Raw genomic sequence first — 18,819 nt, 5'->3', positions numbered from 1 at the left:
ACCTCGTACACTTCTCATCCATATCCAAATGCTCAACTCTCGTCCTAAAAATAATTTCCTTCCCACGCTTTTCCAAAACACGCTTCATCTCATCTCTCGCTCCTCTGAGTTGATCACTAACATCAATTCCTTTCATACTCATTTTATGTAACCACTCAATCCTCATATTTAAATCTTTAAATCTGCCTCTTTCAATTGCTGCTTTTTTATAACCCCACCTCCTAAAAAAATTCTTAATTTCCACTTTCACCCAATCCCACCATACAGTCACATCCACAAAATTATTTTTCCTAGACCTCCACCATTCATACTTACTTTCGAAGTCTCTCATAACCCTAACATCCTCTAACAACCTAACATTTAGCTTCCATACCCCAACACCATGCACCATTTTTTTATCACCTTCAAACATACCCCACAAACATTCATGGTCTGTGAAAGAAAAAACATGCTGTTTAAAAAATTTACACACCAAACCTCTATTTGTATACAGCATGCGGTCAATCCTGGACACTATTCCTCCCCTATCAGCTCTATATGTGGCCGGTGGTGGCTTACTCAAAAATTCCGCTGCATCTAAAAAAGAAAAATCAGATGTAATTTGATTAAGGACCTTACCCGTGACATCAATTTCCCCTTCAGAAACACAATTGAAATCACCAACTAATAATATTGGAATCCTTCCAGGCAAAAATAAACGTATTTTCTCTAATAGTGCTAACCTATCCCCTTTGTTAATTGGACAATACACGTTAACAATTTTCACCCTCCACCCTCTCCCCTTAACCACTGCCATTATACAACGACCTGGCTCCACCACCATATAATTTTCAAAACTTAAATCCCTATTCCCCAACAAAATCCCCACACCATCATTTTTGTTTGTCATTGAACCTGACCAAATACTATGCCCATATACCCAGTCCTTTTCAGGAGGTGACTCTTCAATTCCGCACTCTTGCAGACAGTAAATATTTGCTCCAAGATTTTTTAGTTCTTCCAGTATAGCCAATCTTCTAGGCTTAGATTTTATAAGCCTTACATTTATTGACAGTACACTACAGCCCACGTTGGAGCCCATTTTTTAACCATATTCGGTAAAAAAGAACATACCCCCCACCGAAGAGTCAACCTTTCTCGTCTTGAAACTCGATTCCTGATGTTAAGCAGAGAATGCTGGCCCCCTCCTCCAAAAAAGACCTCCTAGGAGAGGCACTGTAGCTCTCGGGATAGCTCCTATCACTTAAGGGGCTGATGCTCCCAATACTGGCAGGTGAAAAATCTGGCCGGAACTTCTTTGCAGAAGACACATCAGAGTCCTCATCAGGGGGCCTCACCACAGCCCCGGTGAAGTCACCCTGGCCACCACCACCTTCATGAATTGCCTCTGAGCTTTCCAAAGCCAACACCGGCGTTGTGGAGAGTGAACCGCTCACTTCTCCCTCACCACTCATATCAAGCAGAATTGACATATCTGCAGGCTCTATCTCAACAGCGCTTCCACCAGCAGGATCGGGTGCTTGCTCCATCTCTTCCATGAAGTCCCTTACTGCCTCGATCGCCTCACCAATAGTGGCGGCAGTAGTAGGACGTGGGGACACGGCCTCTGCATATGACCTGGAACGATGGGGACAGTCCTTGAAAGCGTGTCCCTCCTCGCCACATGCATTACAAACCATGGAGTTAGTACACTCCATTGCCAGATGACCCTCTTTATTGCATTTCCCACAAAACTTCTCCACCGTGCAGTCCTCTTGGTAGTGTCCAAAGGATTTACACTTCCTGCAAAAACGCGGAGCACCAGGAAAAAACATATACCCTCTATCCCTCCCGATGGCAAAACTGAGGGGAGGGTAGTGGATACCCCCAGGTCCCTGGGGGTCCTCCTGGAACCGAACAAAAAACTTGTGTTTGCCAGTCCACAAGCCCACCTCATTCCTCACCTTGTGTGAGTAGGACACATAGCTGCAATGAAGGTTCAGGAATCTAGTAATGTCCTCCACATCCACAAGGGGGTTGTGCATAAACACAACAACTGGCACTTCCCCCTTAGTATACAATACCGTGAATGTAAGCCCATCAAGAGCCGGATGATCCAAGGCTTGCTGATCCTTTAGAGTCTTGAAAAGATTCTGGCAAGCTGCCATACGATCAAGGACTAAAACGTACCGGCCATTCTTTGGGAACTCCTGTAGGCAAATGATGTCTCCACGACCAACATTCAAAATCTTGAAGATGACGACTTCCACCAAGAACCGCAGGTTAAAGAAATTCCTCTTCGACTCCTCAATATCAATGCGAAAAGCATTTTTGACCCGAATATCATCGGTCCCGGCATAGCGAATCTTGACGCCCATTATCACCTCTCGTTTCCTCTGGACCCCCCCCAATAGCAGCAGGCAGCTTAAGCCACCTAAGTGGCGATGCTGCAAGGCCGAGGGGGAGACACTATAGGATCCTTCTGACCAGATACAAGATCTAAGCCAAAAGGCCGAGAAGCGATAACCAGAATTGGTTTCAAACTACGGAGCCACCCAAGGATCCTGAAAAGTCCATTTGTGGAGATGAGCTCCTGGACTCCCGTTAAGAAGACATGTTGTCAACCTCTAGATCCCTTACATGCCTGCACTTTTCGGCTTGCTGCTGCTGCAATCCACGCGTTTTAGATCTGCATAACTCCACCTCTTTAAACACAGCACCTTCACCCCCTGCTGTTCCCACCCGCCTCAACACCGTTGGAAGGGAGGAGAACCAATTAAGGCGGGGGGTGGGGTGGAACGAGCAGCTGTCTACCCTTAGCAGGAGGGCTCCTGATTACATACCTCTCCTGCTGCTGCTGCTGCTGGCTGTCCAGCAGCAGACTGAAGGTGGCTGCTGCTGTGCACAGGTATATAAAGGCTCAGAGCCTATTATGACACGCGCAGCCAGCGTTCCATTGCCACATTCCATCTACTGCAGGCAGGATACCTGGCTGGCTGAATGTCGCTGAGAAGCTCACAGAGACCGCCATAAGCAACAGTTTAACAGAATGCCACAGACTAATCAACCAAACTTTTTGGGTTGGGTTCTCTTTTATAGTCTGCAGGCATTAAATGAAAGAAGTCAGTGTTCCAGCAGAAGGAGACAACGTTTCAGAAAAGGCATTGTAGCAAACCAAAAAAGAAATTTTAAGCGCAGCAGAGTAACCAGCGCACATACCTGTTAGCTCAGGTGAGTTTAAAAGGCTGCTGTTGATAACAAGGGCATTTGCTAAATAGATGGTGTGTGTGCAACAATATACTGAAAGGTCAATTATATTGTGCAGCTTATCTCACCACCTGTAGTTATTTAGGTGAAAGCTCCAAAATGCTTGCCTAATATGTCTGTTTATCCAAAAGGAAGTAAAAAGGGAGAGCTAGAAAGATAGCATTGCATCACATTACATGGCAATGCAATGCACAGTTGCTGAAGTTGAACCAAAATGAGCTTGTAATCTGGCTTCTGCAACTTTGAACATGAAAAATCCAATGAGGAGAAGAAAAGCAAAGCCAAAGAGTCCATCCCAAAATCCGACAAACAAGCAAAATGAACAAAAAACATCGAATTCAATTCTTTCTGATTTTAGAAACTGCATTAAAGAAGGGGTGCACCGGTCCTGGAGATACTGCAATACCAGGTCAATGCGTGGAGTGGACAGAGCAAGCTCTTTTTCCATCTCCCTGTTCTAAAAATCCATTTAATATATGGTCCCCAGATATGGGACGTATCAGATATTAAACTGATAAGAACAGATACTACACTTGATCTTAGCCAAAAGGCCGAGAAGCGATAACCAGAATTGGTTTCAAACTACGGAGCCACCCAAGGATCCTGAAAAGTCCATTTGTGGAGATGAGCTCCTGGACTCCCGTTAAGAAGACATGTTGTCAACCTCTAGATCCCTTACATGCCTGCACTTTTCGGCTTGCTGCTGCTGCAATCCACGCGTTTTAGATCTGCATAACTCCACCTCTTTAAACACAGCACCTTCACCCCCTGCTGTTCCCACCCGCCTCAACACCGTTGGAAGGGAGGAGAACCAATTAAGGCGGGGGGTGGGGTGGAACGAGCAGCTGTCTACCCTTAGCAGGAGGGCTCCTGATTACATACCTCTCCTGCTGCTGCTGCTGCTGGCTGTCCAGCAGCAGACTGAAGGTGGCTGCTGCTGTGCACAGGTATATAAAGGCTCAGAGCCTATTATGACACGCGCAGCCAGCGTTCCATTGCCACATTCCATCTACTGCAGGCAGGATACCTGGCTGGCTGAATGTCGCTGAGAAGCTCACAGAGACCGCCATAAGCAACAGTTTAACAGAATGCCACAGACTAATCAACCAAACTTTTTGGGTTGGGTTCTCTTTTATAGTCTGCAGGCATTAAATGAAAGAAGTCAGTGTTCCAGCAGAAGGAGACAACGTTTCAGAAAAGGCATTGTAGCAAACCAAAAAAGAAATTTTAAGCGCAGCAGAGTAACCAGCGCACATACCTGTTAGCTCAGGTGAGTTTAAAAGGCTGCTGTTGATAACAAGGGCATTTGCTAAATAGATGGTGTGTGTGCAACAATATACTGAAAGGTCAATTATATTGTGCAGCTTATCTCACCACCTGTAGTTATTTAGGTGAAAGCTCCAAAATGCTTGCCTAATATGTCTGTTTATCCAAAAGGAAGTAAAAAGGGAGAGCTAGAAAGATAGCATTGCATCACATTACATGGCAATGCAATGCACAGTTGCTGAAGTTGAACCAAAATGAGCTTGTAATCTGGCTTCTGCAACTTTGAACATGAAAAATCCAATGAGGAGAAGAAAAGCAAAGCCAAAGAGTCCATCCCAAAATCCGACAAACAAGCAAAATGAACAAAAAACATTGAATTCAATTCTTTCTGATTTTAGAAACTGCATTAAAGAAGGGGTGCACCGGTCCTGGAGATACTGCAATACCAGGTCAATGCGTGGAGTGGACAGAGCAAGCTCTTTTTCCATCTCCCTGTTCTAAAAATCCATTTAATATATGGTCCCCAGATAGGGGACGTATCAGATATTAAACTGATAAGAACAGATTTTTTTTTTTTTTTTTTCCAAACACTCAGAAATTAAGTTTTATAATCTTAAATCGTATATCACCAAACTCAAGATTTTAGTTCCATCATCGTGTTTAGATATTATATTTATATTTTTTCATTTGAATTAATATATATAAAGTTAAACATAACAATTCCTTTGCAGTTTCAACAGTTTCCAAACAAATCACCACTGACATTACTTCACCCGGTTTCCCAAACTAAATATCCCCTTTTTCTCTTTTACTTTCCTCCCAACAAAACCCCTTAACTTCTTTTCTTCCTCCTCATGCTCTAACCGCATCTGTTCCCTATCATACTCTTCCTCATCATCTCTGAAAGTCACCACCTTCTCCAACACTTTACCCTTTTCCTCTTTTACTTCTTTCTTTTCACCAGATACTTTCCTTGATCCACAATTTTCCTGTACCGTTACCTTTTTCTTCAATTTCACCTTTAAACTTTCAACTTCTTTTCCCTGCTTATTCTCCTCTATAATTATGGCATCAACTTCCTTCTTCATTTTATCACCAATATCTTCCTTTTGTCCTCCAAAGTTCTTTTCAAAAGTTCCTTTGCTGCTTTCCATGTAACAATACCCAGAACTCCCGTTTACCATAATCCTCCCATTATGCAAATTTTCTTCTCCTGTTGTCCACACCAAAAAACGTCTCTTTCCGTTCCAAATACCAACTTTGTTCCTGTATAATTTCTGAAACTTTACCATCTTACATTTAGATTCCAAAAAAACCATTATCTCCTCTATTTCCACAAACGGATTGTCCATGTAAATTATCACACTCTTCGGTTTCCCCATGAATGATGCACTTACTCCAATTTTCCCAGAATCCTCTTCACTCCAGCCTTTGAAAAAATGAATGCACTTTTCCTCAGAAACTAGAGTCACATCACAAACTTTACCTTGCTTTATTTCTTGCATACAGTAGATATCCTTCTCCAAAACTTCATATTTCCTCAAAATTTCCAGAATCCATTTTTCTTCCAAAAAAGTTTCTTCCGTCTCCCGTTTCACAAAAAAACGTAAGCATCTCTTCTTTTTCCAAAACTCCATCTCAACGATCCGTTTTCCTTCCGTTTTTTCCTTTTAATCCTCCAAATGTTGCCACCACAGCTATGTGTGGCGACAGTTGCCCCCCACAGCTATGTGTGGTGACAAGGTGATCGCCTCTCGTTGCCCAGGGACTAATCCGACTCCCTAATAGCAGCAGGGGGGTTTGGCTCCACCGATAAGTGTAGCGATCCCCCCAGGCCAAGGAGCCGGGTACCCCAAGCGCCTCCCAGCCAAGACCAAGGCAGAAACCGCTAGATCACTGCACTTGATCTTAGCCAAAAGGCCGAGAAGCGATAACCAGAATTGGTTTCAAACTACGGAGCCACCCAAGGATCCTGAAAAGTCCATTTGTGGAGATGAGCTCCTGGACTCCCGTTAAGAAGACATGTTGTCAACCTCTAGATCCCTTACATGCCTGCACTTTTCGGCTTGCTGCTGCTGCAATCCACGCGTTTTAGATCTGCATAACTCCACCTCTTTAAACACAGCACCTTCACCCCCTGCTGTTCCCACCCGCCTCAACACCGTTGGAAGGGAGGAGAACCAATTAAGGCGGGGGGTGGGGTGGAACGAGCAGCTGTCTACCCTTAGCAGGAGGGCTCCTGATTACATACCTCTCCTGCTGCTGCTGCTGCTGGCTGTCCAGCAGCAGACTGAAGGTGGCTGCTGCTGTGCACAGGTATATAAAGGCTCAGAGCCTATTATGACACGCGCAGCCAGCGTTCCATTGCCACATTCCATCTACTGCAGGCAGGATACCTGGCTGGCTGAATGTCGCTGAGAAGCTCACAGAGACCGCCATAAGCAACAGTTTAACAGAATGCCACAGACTAATCAACCAAACTTTTTGGGTTGGGTTCTCTTTTATAGTCTGCAGGCATTAAATGAAAGAAGTCAGTGTTCCAGCAGAAGGAGACAACGTTTCAGAAAAGGCATTGTAGCAAACCAAAAAAGAAATTTTAAGCGCAGCAGAGTAACCAGCGCACATACCTGTTAGCTCAGGTGAGTTTAAAAGGCTGCTGTTGATAACAAGGGCATTTGCTAAATAGATGGTGTGTGTGCAACAATATACTGAAAGGTCAATTATATTGTGCAGCTTATCTCACCACCTGTAGTTATTTAGGTGAAAGCTCCAAAATGCTTGCCTAATATGTCTGTTTATCCAAAAGGAAGTAAAAAGGGAGAGCTAGAAAGATAGCATTGCATCACATTACATAGCAATGCAATGCACAGTTGCTGAAGTTGAACCAAAATGAGCTTGTAATCTGGCTTCTGCAACTTTGAACATGAAAAATCCAATGAGGAGAAGAAAAGCAAAGCCAAAGAGTCCATCCCAAAATCCGACAAACAAGCAAAATGAACAAAAAACATTGAATTCAATTCTTTCTGATTTTAGAAACTGCATTAAAGAAGGGGTGCACCGGTCCTGGAGATACTGCAATACCAGGTCAATGCGTGGAGTGGACAGAGCAAGCTCTTTTTCCATCTCCCTGTTCTAAAAATCCATTTAATATATGGTCCCCAGATAGGGGACGTATCAGATATTAAACTGATAAGAACAGATACTACACTTGATCTTAGCCAAAAGGCCGAGAAGCGATAACCAGAATTGGTTTCAAACTACGGAGCCACCCAAGGATCCTGAAAAGTCCATTTGTGGAGATGAGCTCCTGGACTCCCGTTAAGAAGACATGTTGTCAACCTCTAGATCCCTTACATGCCTGCACTTTTCGGCTTGCTGCTGCTGCAATCCACGCGTTTTAGATCTGCATAACTCCACCTCTTTAAACACAGCACCTTCACCCCCTGCTGTTCCCACCCGCCTCAACACCGTTGGAAGGGAGGAGAACCAATTAAGGCGGGGGGTGGGGTGGAACGAGCAGCTGTCTACCCTTAGCAGGAGGGCTCCTGATTACATACCTCTCCTGCTGCTGCTGCTGCTGGCTGTCCAGCAGCAGACTGAAGGTGGCTGCTGCTGTGCACAGGTATATAAAGGCTCAGAGCCTATTATGACACGCGCAGCCAGCGTTCCATTGCCACATTCCATCTACTGCAGGCAGGATACCTGGCTGGCTGAATGTCGCTGAGAAGCTCACAGAGACCGCCATAAGCAACAGTTTAACAGAATGCCACAGACTAATCAACCAAACTTTTTGGGTTGGGTTCTCTTTTATGGTCTGCAGGCATTAAATGAAAGAAGTCAGTGTTCCAGCAGAAGGAGAAAACGTTTCAGAAAAGGCATTGTAGCAAACCAAAAAAGAAATTTTAAGCGCAGCAGAGTAACCAGCGCACATACCTGTTAGCTCAGGTGAGTTTAAAAGGCTGCTGTTGATAACAAGGGCATTTGCTAAATAGATGGTGTGTGTGCAACAATATACTGAAAGGTCAATTATATTGTGCAGCTTATCTCACCACCTGTAGTTATTTAGGTGAAAGCTCCAAAATGCTTGCCTAATATGTCTGTTTATCCAAAAGGAAGTAAAAAGGGAGAGCTAGAAAGATAGCATTGCATCACATTACATGGCAATGCAATGCACAGTTGCTGAAGTTGAACCAAAATGAGCTTGTAATCTGGCTTCTGCAACTTTGAACATGAAAAATCCAATGAGGAGAAGAAAAGCAAAGCCAAAGAGTCCATCCCAAAATCCGACAAACAAGCAAAATGAACAAAAAACATTGAATTCAATTCTTTCTGATTTTAGAAACTGCATTAAAGAAGGGGTGCACCGGTCCTGGAGATACTGCAATACCAGGTCAATGCGTGGAGTGGACAGAGCAAGCTCTTTTTCCATCTCCCTGTTCTAAAAATCCATTTAATATATGGTCCCCAGATAGGGGACGTATCAGATATTAAACTGATAAGAACAGATACTACACTTGATCTTAGCCAAAAGGCCGAGAAGCGATAACCAGAATTGGTTTCAAACTACGGAGCCACCCAAGGATCCTGAAAAGTCCATTTGTGGAGATGAGCTCCTGGACTCCCGTTAAGAAGACATGTTGTCAACCTCTAGATCCCTTACATGCCTGCACTTTTCGGCTTGCTGCTGCTGCAATCCACGCGTTTTAGATCTGCATAACTCCACCTCTTTAAACACAGCACCTTCACCCCCTGCTGTTCCCACCCGCCTCAACACCGTTGGAGGGGAGGAGAACCAATTAAGGCGGGGGGTGGGGTGGAACGAGCAGCTGTCTACCCTTAGCAGGAGGGCTCCTGATTACATACCTCTCCTGCTGCTGCTGGCTGTCCAGCAGCAGACTGAAGGTGGCTGCTGCTGTGCACAGGTATATAAAGGCTCAGAGCCTATTATGACACGCGCAGCCAGCGTTCCATTGCCACATTCCATCTACTGCAGGCAGGATACCTGGCTGGCTGAATGTCGCTGAGAAGCTCACAGAGACCGCCATAAGCAACAGTTTAACAGAATGCCACAGACTAATCAACCAAACTTTTTGGGTTGGGTTCTCTTTTATAGTCTGCAGGCATTAAATGAAAGAAGTCAGTGTTCCAGCAGAAGGAGACAACGTTTCAGAAAAGGCATTGTAGCAAACCAAAAAAGAAATTTTAAGCGCAGCAGAGTAACCAGCACACATACCTGTTAGCTCAGGTGAGTTTAAAAGGCTGCTGTTGATAACAAGGGCATTTGCTAAATAGATGGTGTGTGTGCAACAATATACTGAAAGGTCAATTATATTGTGCAGCTTATCTCACCACCTGTAGTTATTTAGGTGAAAGCTCCAAAATGCTTGCCTAATATGTCTGTTTATCCAAAAGCAAGTAAAAAGGGAGAGCTAGAAAGATAGCATTGCATCACATTACATGGCAATGCAATGCACAGTTGCTGAAGTTGAACCAAAATGAGCTTGTAATCTGGCTTCTGCAACTTTGAACATGAAAAATCCAATGAGGAGAAGAAAAGCAAAGCCAAAGAGTCCATCCCAAAATCCGACAAACAAGCAAAATGAACAAAAAACATTGAATTCAATTCTTTCTGATTTTAGAAACTGCATTAAAGAAAGGGTGCACCAGTCCTGGAGATACTGCAATACCAGGTCAATGCGTGGTGTGGACAGAGCAAGCTCTTTTTCCATCTCCCTGTTCTAAAAATCCATTTAATATATGGTCCCCAGATAGGGGACGTATCAGATATTAAACTGATAAGAACAGATACTACACTTGATCTTAGCCAAAAGGCCGAGAAGCGATAACCAGAATTGGTTTCAAACTACGGAGCCACCCAAGGATCCTGAAAAGTCCATTTGTGGAGATGAGCTCCTGGACTCCCGTTAAGAAGACATGTTGTCAACCTCTAGATCCCTTACATGCCTGCACTTTTCGGCTTGCTGCTGCTGCAATCCACGCGTTTTAGATCTGCATAACTCCACCTCTTTAAACACAGCACCTTCACCCCCTGCTGTTCCCACCCGCCTCAACACCGTTGGAAGGGAGGAGAACCAATTAAGGCGGGGGGTGGGGTGGAACGAGCAGCTGTCTACCCTTAGCAGGAGGACTCCTGATTACATACCTCTCCTGCTGCTGCTGCTGCTGGCTGTCCAGCAGCAGACTGAAGGTGGCTGCTGCTGTGCACAGGTATATAAAGGCTCAGAGCCTATTATGACACGCGCAGCCAGCGTTCCATTGCCACATTCCATCTACTGCAGGCAGGATACCTGGCTGGCTGAATGTCGCTGAGAAGCTCACAGAGACCGCCATAAGCAACAGTTTAACAGAATGCCACAGACTAATCAACCAAACTTTTTGGGTTGGGTTCTCTTTTATAGTCTGCAGGCATTAAATGAAAGAAGTCAGTGTTCCAGCAGAAGGAGACAACGTTTCAGAAAAGGCATTGTAGCAAACCAAAAAAGAAATTTTAAGCGCAGCAGAGTAACCAGCGCACATACCTGTTAGCTCAGGTGAGTTTAAAAGGCTGCTGTTGATAACAAGGGCATTTGCTAAATAGATGGTGTGTGTGCAACAATATACTGAAAGGTCAATTATATTGTGCAGCTTATCTCACCACCTGTAGTTATTTAGGTGAAAGCTCCAAAATGCTTGCCTAATATGTCTGTTTATCCAAAAGGAAGTAAAAAGGGAGAGCTAGAAAGATAGCATTGCATCACATTACATGGCAATGCAATGCACAGTTGCTGAAGTTGAACCAAAATGAGCTTGTAATCTGGCTTCTGCAACTTTGAACATGAAAAATCCAATGAGGAGAAGAAAAGCAAAGCCAAAGAGTCCATCCCAAAATCCGACAAACAAGCAAAATGAACAAAAAACATTGAATTCAATTCTTTCTGATTTTAGAAACTGCATTAAAGAAGGGGTGCACCGGTCCTGGAGATACTGCAATACCAGGTCAATGCGTGGAGTGGACAGAGCAAGCTCTTTTTCCATCTCCCTGTTCTAAAAATCCATTTAATATATGGTCCCCAGATAGGGGACGTATCAGATATTAAACTGATAAGAACAGATACTACACTTGATCTTAGCCAAAAGGCCGAGAAGCGATAACCAGAATTGGTTTCAAACTACGGAGCCACCCAAGGATCCTGAAAAGTCCATTTGTGGAGATGAGCTCCTGGACTCCCGTTAAGAAGACATGTTGTCAACCTCTAGATCCCTTACATGCCTGCACTTTTCGGCTTGCTGCTGCTGCAATCCACGCGTTTTAGATCTGCATAACTCCACCTCTTTAAACACAGCACCTTCACCCCCTGCTGTTCCCACCCGCCTCAACACCGTTGGAGGGGAGGAGAACCAATTAAGGCGGGGGGTGGGGTGGAACGAGCAGCTGTCTACCCTTAGCAGGAGGGCTCCTGATTACATACCTCTCCTGCTGCTGCTGGCTGTCCAGCAGCAGACTGAAGGTGGCTGCTGCTGTGCACAGGTATATAAAGGCTCAGAGCCTATTATGACACGCGCAGCCAGCGTTCCATTGCCACATTCCATCTACTGCAGGCAGGATACCTGGCTGGCTGAATGTCGCTGAGAAGCTCACAGAGACCGCCATAAGCAACAGTTTAACAGAATGCCACAGACTAATCAACCAAACTTTTTGGGTTGGGTTCTCTTTTATAGTCTGCAGGCATTAAATGAAAGAAGTCAGTGTTCCAGCAGAAGGAGACAACGTTTCAGAAAAGGCATTGTAGCAAACCAAAAAAGAAATTTTAAGCGCAGCAGAGTAACCAGCGCACATACCTGTTAGCTCAGGTGAGTTTAAAAGGCTGCTGTTGATAACAAGGGCATTTGCTAAATAGATGGTGTGTGTGCAACAATATACTGAAAGGTCAATTATATTGTGCAGCTTATCTCACCACCTGTAGTTATTTAGGTGAAAGCTCCAAAATGCTTGCCTAATATGTCTGTTTATCCAAAAGGAAGTAAAAAGGGAGAGCTAGAAAGATAGCATTGCATCACATTACATGGCAATGCAATGCACAGTTGCTGAAGTTGAACCAAAATGAGCTTGTAATCTGGCTTCTGCAACTTTGAACATGAAAAATCCAATGAGGAGAAGAAAAGCAAAGCCAAAGAGTCCATCCCAAAATCCGACAAACAAGCAAAATGAACAAAAAACATTGAATTCAATTCTTTCTGATTTTAGAAACTGCATTAAAGAAGGGGTGCACCGGTCCTGGAGATACTGCAATACCAGGTCAATGCGTGGAGTGGACAGAGCAAGCTCTTTTTCCATCTCCCTGTTCTAAAAATCCATTTAATATATGGTCCCCAGATAGGGGACGTATCAGATATTAAACTGATAAGAACAGATTTTTTTTTTTTTTTTATACCATTCAGTAAAATTTTTCAAGCAACAATCAATAGTATAAAAACTCATACTACGTTGCCCAGTCTTACATCATAATGGTACTTTCTTTATTTCATATTTATAACTTTATACTGAAACAGTTGTAATACCTTTTGAATGGACAAAAAACTATAAAACATACCATTATCATAAAAAAAGACAGATCACAACACTTAAACAAGGACTTACTGGTACTTTACCAGTGACCTCCATTTTTTTACTTTCCAAAAACCTTCTGAATCAGAGCCACCACCGCCACGGCTGTCCCATAAATAAACTATGTATAACCTTGACAAAACCATCCTAACACAATTATTAACTGAGATTATTTTCCTTTTAAATAAACACAAATTCCTAACGTCCCACAGACTTTCTATTACACATGCCATTATCAACCACAACAATCTCTCTTTCACCCGGCTACTTGCACCCATCCCAAACATTACCACTCTCCAATTTATAAAATTCACGCCCGCTAGTTCCTTGCATAAACCACCCACTCCCTTCCAAACACTCTGAGCATAATCACAATTCCAAACCAAATGCATAACAGTTTCACTCGCCCCACATCCATCCCTCGGACATACCTCTGTTCTAATCAGATCCCTCCTCTTCTGTACCTCTCTCACAGGCAAAATCTCATGCAAACTCATCCATACGATATCACGCTGCCTATTCGATATTCCTTTTATACTCAGGTTCCTCCATACACACAACGCTTCACTCGATCTCAAGCCCCTAATGTTACATTCAAACTCTCTAACACGCATCCTTCTCCTTACATTCCTTATCACTTTGAAATCACCCATAGGAACATCCAACAAATCATGCTTGACAACAAATTTTTCAACAAACTCATACCACACTGGACATTTAAACGAAACAGGCACTCTTGCATCCCTTCTCATCCATTTCAACCCAAACAACATCCATCCAGCCATATATTTAATCATAAAAGCCGTCTTGTTATCCCTACCTAACAGAACAACCACCGTTTTAATATAATTTAAACCAAGACAAAATTCAAAATTTGGGAAATCCATTCCCCCATGTTCACGTAACTTACACAAATATTCCCTTTTAAGTTTTTCCATCTTACTTCCCCAATAAAACGTAAAAATTAGCTTCTCAATCCGCCTAAAACCCCTATAAGGGGCTGGAAAAACCACTGACACAAAAAGTAACATAGGAAGAATCACTGACTTAATAATAAGGACTTTGCCTGACAATGTCAAGTCCCGTAACCTCCAAAAATTTAACTTCTGTTCAATCCTCTTACCGCATTCATCCCAACTCTCATTCCCTTTCAGATCTTTGTTAAACCACACCCCCAAAACCTTAATAGCACCTTCTTCACATATCACACCATCCATCCTAACACTCGAATCCCCGAAACACTTAAAGCTACACTTCCCCCAATTCACCCTAAAACCAGATGCACCACAAAAGAAATCTAAAAGCAACCTTGCTCGATTCATAGCAGCCATATTATCACTCACCACAACAACATCGTCCATATACCCCATTACCTTTACAGTCTTTCCACCACTCCCTGGGATCAGAAGACCATTCATCACTTTCTCTTTCCGAATCATGCACAACAGGGGCTCAATCACACTTATAAACAGGACAGGGGACAACGGACACCCCTGCCTGACCCCTGATTTTATGCACACCTTCTCACTCAAACATCCATTCACTAACACTTCACTCACCACACCATCATACAAACACCTTATGGCATTCACAAAAACACTAGGAAAACCCATCCTAACTAACACCTCAAACATAAACGCATGCGACACTCTATCAAAAGCTTTCTCAAAATCCACACAAAAAACCATACATTTCCCCTTCCTAAACATACAATCTCCAATTACGTCTCTCAACAACAAGAGGTTATCAGTCATACACCTACCTGGCACCGCGCACACTTGATCATCACCAACCACACTTCCAATCACCCCACGCATACGGTTAGCCAGAATTTTGCTAAAGACTTTATAATCTGCATTGAGTAATGTAATCGGCCTCCAATTACGCAAATTCTTTTTCTCACCCTTCTTATATAGTAAAACAACTACTCCTTCTTTCATGGAATTACAAAGTACACCATTCATCCACATATATTGACATACCTCCACAAAATCAACACCAATCACATCCCATGCTTTTACATAAAACTCCACAGGCAACCCATCTTTCCCAGGTGTTTTATTCTTTTTCGCACCATCCACCGCCTTTTTAACCTCATCAAAAACAATATCCTCACTCAAACACTCACGTTCCCCTGATTCAAGCTGACTCTCCAACATACCTAACACATGCTCTTTCAAACCCCCATCCACCCATTTAGACTCAAATAAACTACTATAGAAACTATGTACCTCATCCAACACTTCCCTTCCAACCACAGTCATACCATTATCATTTACAACCTCATCCAACTCATCTTTTTTACTGCACATTTTTTTAAAAAAGTACCTCGTACACTTCTCATCCATATCCAAATGCTCAACTCTCGTCCTAAAAATAATTTCCTTCCCACGCTTTTCCAAAACACGCTTCATCTCATCTCTCGCTCCTCTGAGTTGATCACTAACATCAATTCCTTTCATACTCATTTTATGTAACCACTCAATCCTCATATTTAAATCTTTAAATCTGCCTCTTTCAATTGCTGCTTTTTTATAACCCCACCTCCTAAAAAAATTCTTAATTTCCACTTTCACCCAATCCCACCATACAGTCACATCCACAAAATTATTTTTCCTAGACCTCCACCATTCATACTTACTTTCGAAGTCTCTCATAACCCTAACATCCTCTAACAACCTAACATTTAGCTTCCATACCCCAACACCATGCACCATTTTTTTATCACCTTCAAACATACCCCACAAACATTCATGGTCTGTGAAAGAAAAAACATGCTGTTTAAAAAAATTTACACACCAAACCTCTATTTGTATACAGCATGCGGTCAATCCTGGACACTATTCCTCCCCTATCAGCTCTATATGTGGCCGGTGGTGGCTTACTCAAAAATTCCGCTGCATCTAAAAAAGAAAAATCAGATGTAATTTGATTAAGGACCTTACCCGTGACATCAATTTCCCCTTCAGAAACACAATTGAAATCACCAACTAATAATATTGGAATCCTTCCAGGCAAAAATAAACGTATTTTCTCTAATAGTGCTAACCTATCCCCTTTGTTAATTGGACAATACACGTTAACAATTTTCACCCTCCACCCTCTCCCCTTAACCACTGCCATTATACAACGACCTGGCTCCACCACCATATAATTTTCAAAACTTAAATCCCTATTCCCCAACAAAATCCCCACACCATCATTTTTGTTTGTCATTGAACCTGACCAAATACTATGCCCATATACCCAGTCCTTTTCAGGAGGTGACTCTTCAATTCCGCACTCTTGCAGACAGTAAATATTTGCTCCAAGATTTTTTAGTTCTTCCAGTATAGCCAATCTTCTAGGCTTAGATTTTATAAGCCTTACATTTATTGACAGTACACTACAGCCCACGTTGGAGCCCATTTTTTAACCATATTCGGTAAAAAAGAACATACCCCCCACCGAAGAGTCAACCTTTCTCGTCTTGAAACTCGATTCCTGATGTTAAGCAGAGAATGCTGGCCCCCTCCTCCAAAAAAGACCTCCTAGGAGAGGCACTGTAGCTCTCGGGATAGCTCCTATCACTTAAGGGGCTGATGCTCCCAATACTGGCAGGTGAAAAATCTGGCCGGAACTTCTTTGCAGAAGACACATCAGAGTCCTCATCAGGGGGCCTCACCACAGCCCCGGTGAAGTCACCCTGGCCACCACCACCTTCATGAATTGCCTCTGAGCTTTCCAAAGCCAACACCGGCGTTGTGGAGAGTGAACCGCTCACTTCTCCCTCACCACTCATATCAAGCAGAATTGACATATCTGCAGGCTCTATCTCAACAGCGCTTCCACCAGCAGGATCGGGTGCTTGCTCCATCTCTTCCATGAAGTCCCTTACTGCCTCGATCGCCTCACCAATAGTGGCGGCAGTAGTAGGACGTGGGGACACGGCCTCTGCATATGACCTGGAACGATGGGGACAGTCCTTGAAAGCGTGTCCCTCCTCGCCACATGCATTACAAACCATGGAGTTAGTACACTCCATTGCCAGATGACCCTCTTTATTGCATTTCCCACAAAACTTCTCCACCGTGCAGTCCTCTTGGTAGTGTCCAAAGGATTTACACTTCCTGCAAAAACGCGGAGCACCAGGAAAAAACATATACCCTCTATCCCTCCCGATGGCAAAACTGAGGGGAGGGTAGTGGATACCCCCAGGTCCCTGGGGGTCCTCCTGGAACCGAACAAAAAACTTGTGTTTGCCAGTCCACAAGCCCACCTCATTCCTCACCTTGTGTGAGTAGGACACATAGCTGCAATGAAGGTTCAGGAATCTAGTAATGTCCTCCACATCCACAAGGGGGTTGTGCATAAACACAACAACTGGCACTTCCCCCTTAGTATACAATACCGTGAATGTAAGCCCATCAAGAGCCGGATGATCCAAGGCTTGCTGATCCTTTAGAGTCTTGAAAAGATTCTGGCAAGCTGCCATACGATCAAGGACTAAAACGTACCGGCCATTCTTTGGGAACTCCTGTAGGCAAATGATGTCTCCACGACCAACATTCAAAATCTTGAAGATGACGACTTCCACCAAGAACCGCAGGTTAAAGAAATTCCTCTTCGACTCCTCAATATCAATGCGAAAAGCATTTTTGACCCGAATATCATCGGTCCCGGCATAGCGAATCTTGACGCCCATTATCACCTCTCGTTTCCTCTGGACCCCCCCCAATAGCAGCAGGCAGCTTAAGCCACCTAAGTGGCGATGCTGCAAGGCCGAGGGGGAGACACTATAGGATCCTTCTGACCAGATACAAGATCTAAGCCAAAAGGCCGAGAAGCGATAACCAGAATTGGTTTCAAACTACGGAGCCACCCAAGGATCCTGAAAAGTCCATTTGTGGAGATGAGCTCCTGGACTCCCGTTAAGAAGACATGTTGTCAACCTCTAGATCCCTTACATGCCTGCACTTTTCGGCTTGCTGCTGCTGCAATCCACGCGTTTTAGATCTGCATAACTCCACCTCTTTAAACACAGCACCTTCACCCCCTGCTGTTCCCACCCGCCTCAACACCGTTGGAAGGGAGGAGAACCAATTAAGGCGGGGGGTGGGGTGGAACGAGCAGCTGTCTACCCTTAGCAGGAGGGCTCCTGATTACATACCTCTCCTGCTGCTGCTGCTGCTGGCTGTCCAGCAGCAGACTGAAAGTGGCTGCTGCTGTGCACAGGTATATAAAGGCTCAGAGCCTATTATGACACGCGCAGCCAGCGTTCCATTGCCACATTCCATCTACTGCAGGCAGGATACCTGGCTGGCTGAATGTCGCTGAGAAGCTCACAGAGACCGCCATAAGCAACAGTTTAACAGAATGCCACAGACTAATCAACCAAACTTTTTGGGTTGGGTTCTCTTTTATAGTCTGCAGGCATTAAATGAAAGAAGTCAGTGTTCCAGCAGAAGGAGACAACGTTTCAGAAAAGGCATTGTAGCAAACCAAAAAAGAAATTTTAAGCGCAGCAGAGTAACCAGCGCACATACCTGTTAGCTCAGGTGAGTTTAAAAGGCTGCTGTTGATAACAAGGGCATTTGCTAAATAGATGGTGTGTGTGCAACAATATACTGAAAGGTCAATTATATTGTGCAGCTTATCTCACCACCTGTAGTTATTTAGGTGAAAGCTCCAAAATGCTTGCCTAATATGTCTGTTTATCCAAA

General features: G+C 43.8%; 7 non-coding genes across 7 annotated transcripts; all 7 read right to left on the bottom strand.

The window, feature by feature from the left end:
- Window positions 1–3,618: 3,618 nt before the first annotated feature.
- On the bottom strand, window positions 3,619–3,809 carry LOC141243717 (U2 spliceosomal RNA). Its single transcript, XR_012307769.1, has one exon. It is a non-coding gene; the product is annotated as a U2 spliceosomal RNA (small nuclear RNA).
- Window positions 3,810–4,924: 1,115 nt separating this feature from the next.
- LOC141243757 (U2 spliceosomal RNA) lies at window positions 4,925–5,114 on the bottom strand. Its single transcript, XR_012307803.1, has one exon. It is a non-coding gene; the product is annotated as a U2 spliceosomal RNA (small nuclear RNA).
- A 2,445-nt stretch (window positions 5,115–7,559) lies between these two features.
- Window positions 7,560–7,750, bottom strand: LOC141243684 (U2 spliceosomal RNA). Its single transcript, XR_012307738.1, has one exon. It is a non-coding gene; the product is annotated as a U2 spliceosomal RNA (small nuclear RNA).
- A 1,115-nt stretch (window positions 7,751–8,865) lies between these two features.
- On the bottom strand, window positions 8,866–9,056 carry LOC141243682 (U2 spliceosomal RNA). The gene has a single exon (XR_012307736.1). It is a non-coding gene; the product is annotated as a U2 spliceosomal RNA (small nuclear RNA).
- Window positions 9,057–10,165: 1,109 nt separating this feature from the next.
- Window positions 10,166–10,356, bottom strand: LOC141243713 (U2 spliceosomal RNA). The gene has a single exon (XR_012307765.1). It is a non-coding gene; the product is annotated as a U2 spliceosomal RNA (small nuclear RNA).
- Window positions 10,357–11,471: 1,115 nt separating this feature from the next.
- Window positions 11,472–11,662, bottom strand: LOC141243681 (U2 spliceosomal RNA). Its single transcript, XR_012307735.1, has one exon. It is a non-coding gene; the product is annotated as a U2 spliceosomal RNA (small nuclear RNA).
- Window positions 11,663–12,771: 1,109 nt separating this feature from the next.
- Window positions 12,772–12,961, bottom strand: LOC141243742 (U2 spliceosomal RNA). The gene has a single exon (XR_012307790.1). It is a non-coding gene; the product is annotated as a U2 spliceosomal RNA (small nuclear RNA).
- Between the last annotated feature and the right edge of the window lie 5,858 nt (window positions 12,962–18,819).

This window comes from Phyllobates terribilis, unplaced genomic scaffold, assembly GCF_046119375.1.
Source record: "Phyllobates terribilis strain yellow unplaced genomic scaffold, ASM4611937v1 Scaffold_1268__1_contigs__length_339053, whole genome shotgun sequence".
Lineage (NCBI taxonomy): Eukaryota > Metazoa > Chordata > Amphibia > Anura > Dendrobatidae > Phyllobates > Phyllobates terribilis.
This window is presented reverse-complemented; position numbering and strand designations above follow the sequence as displayed.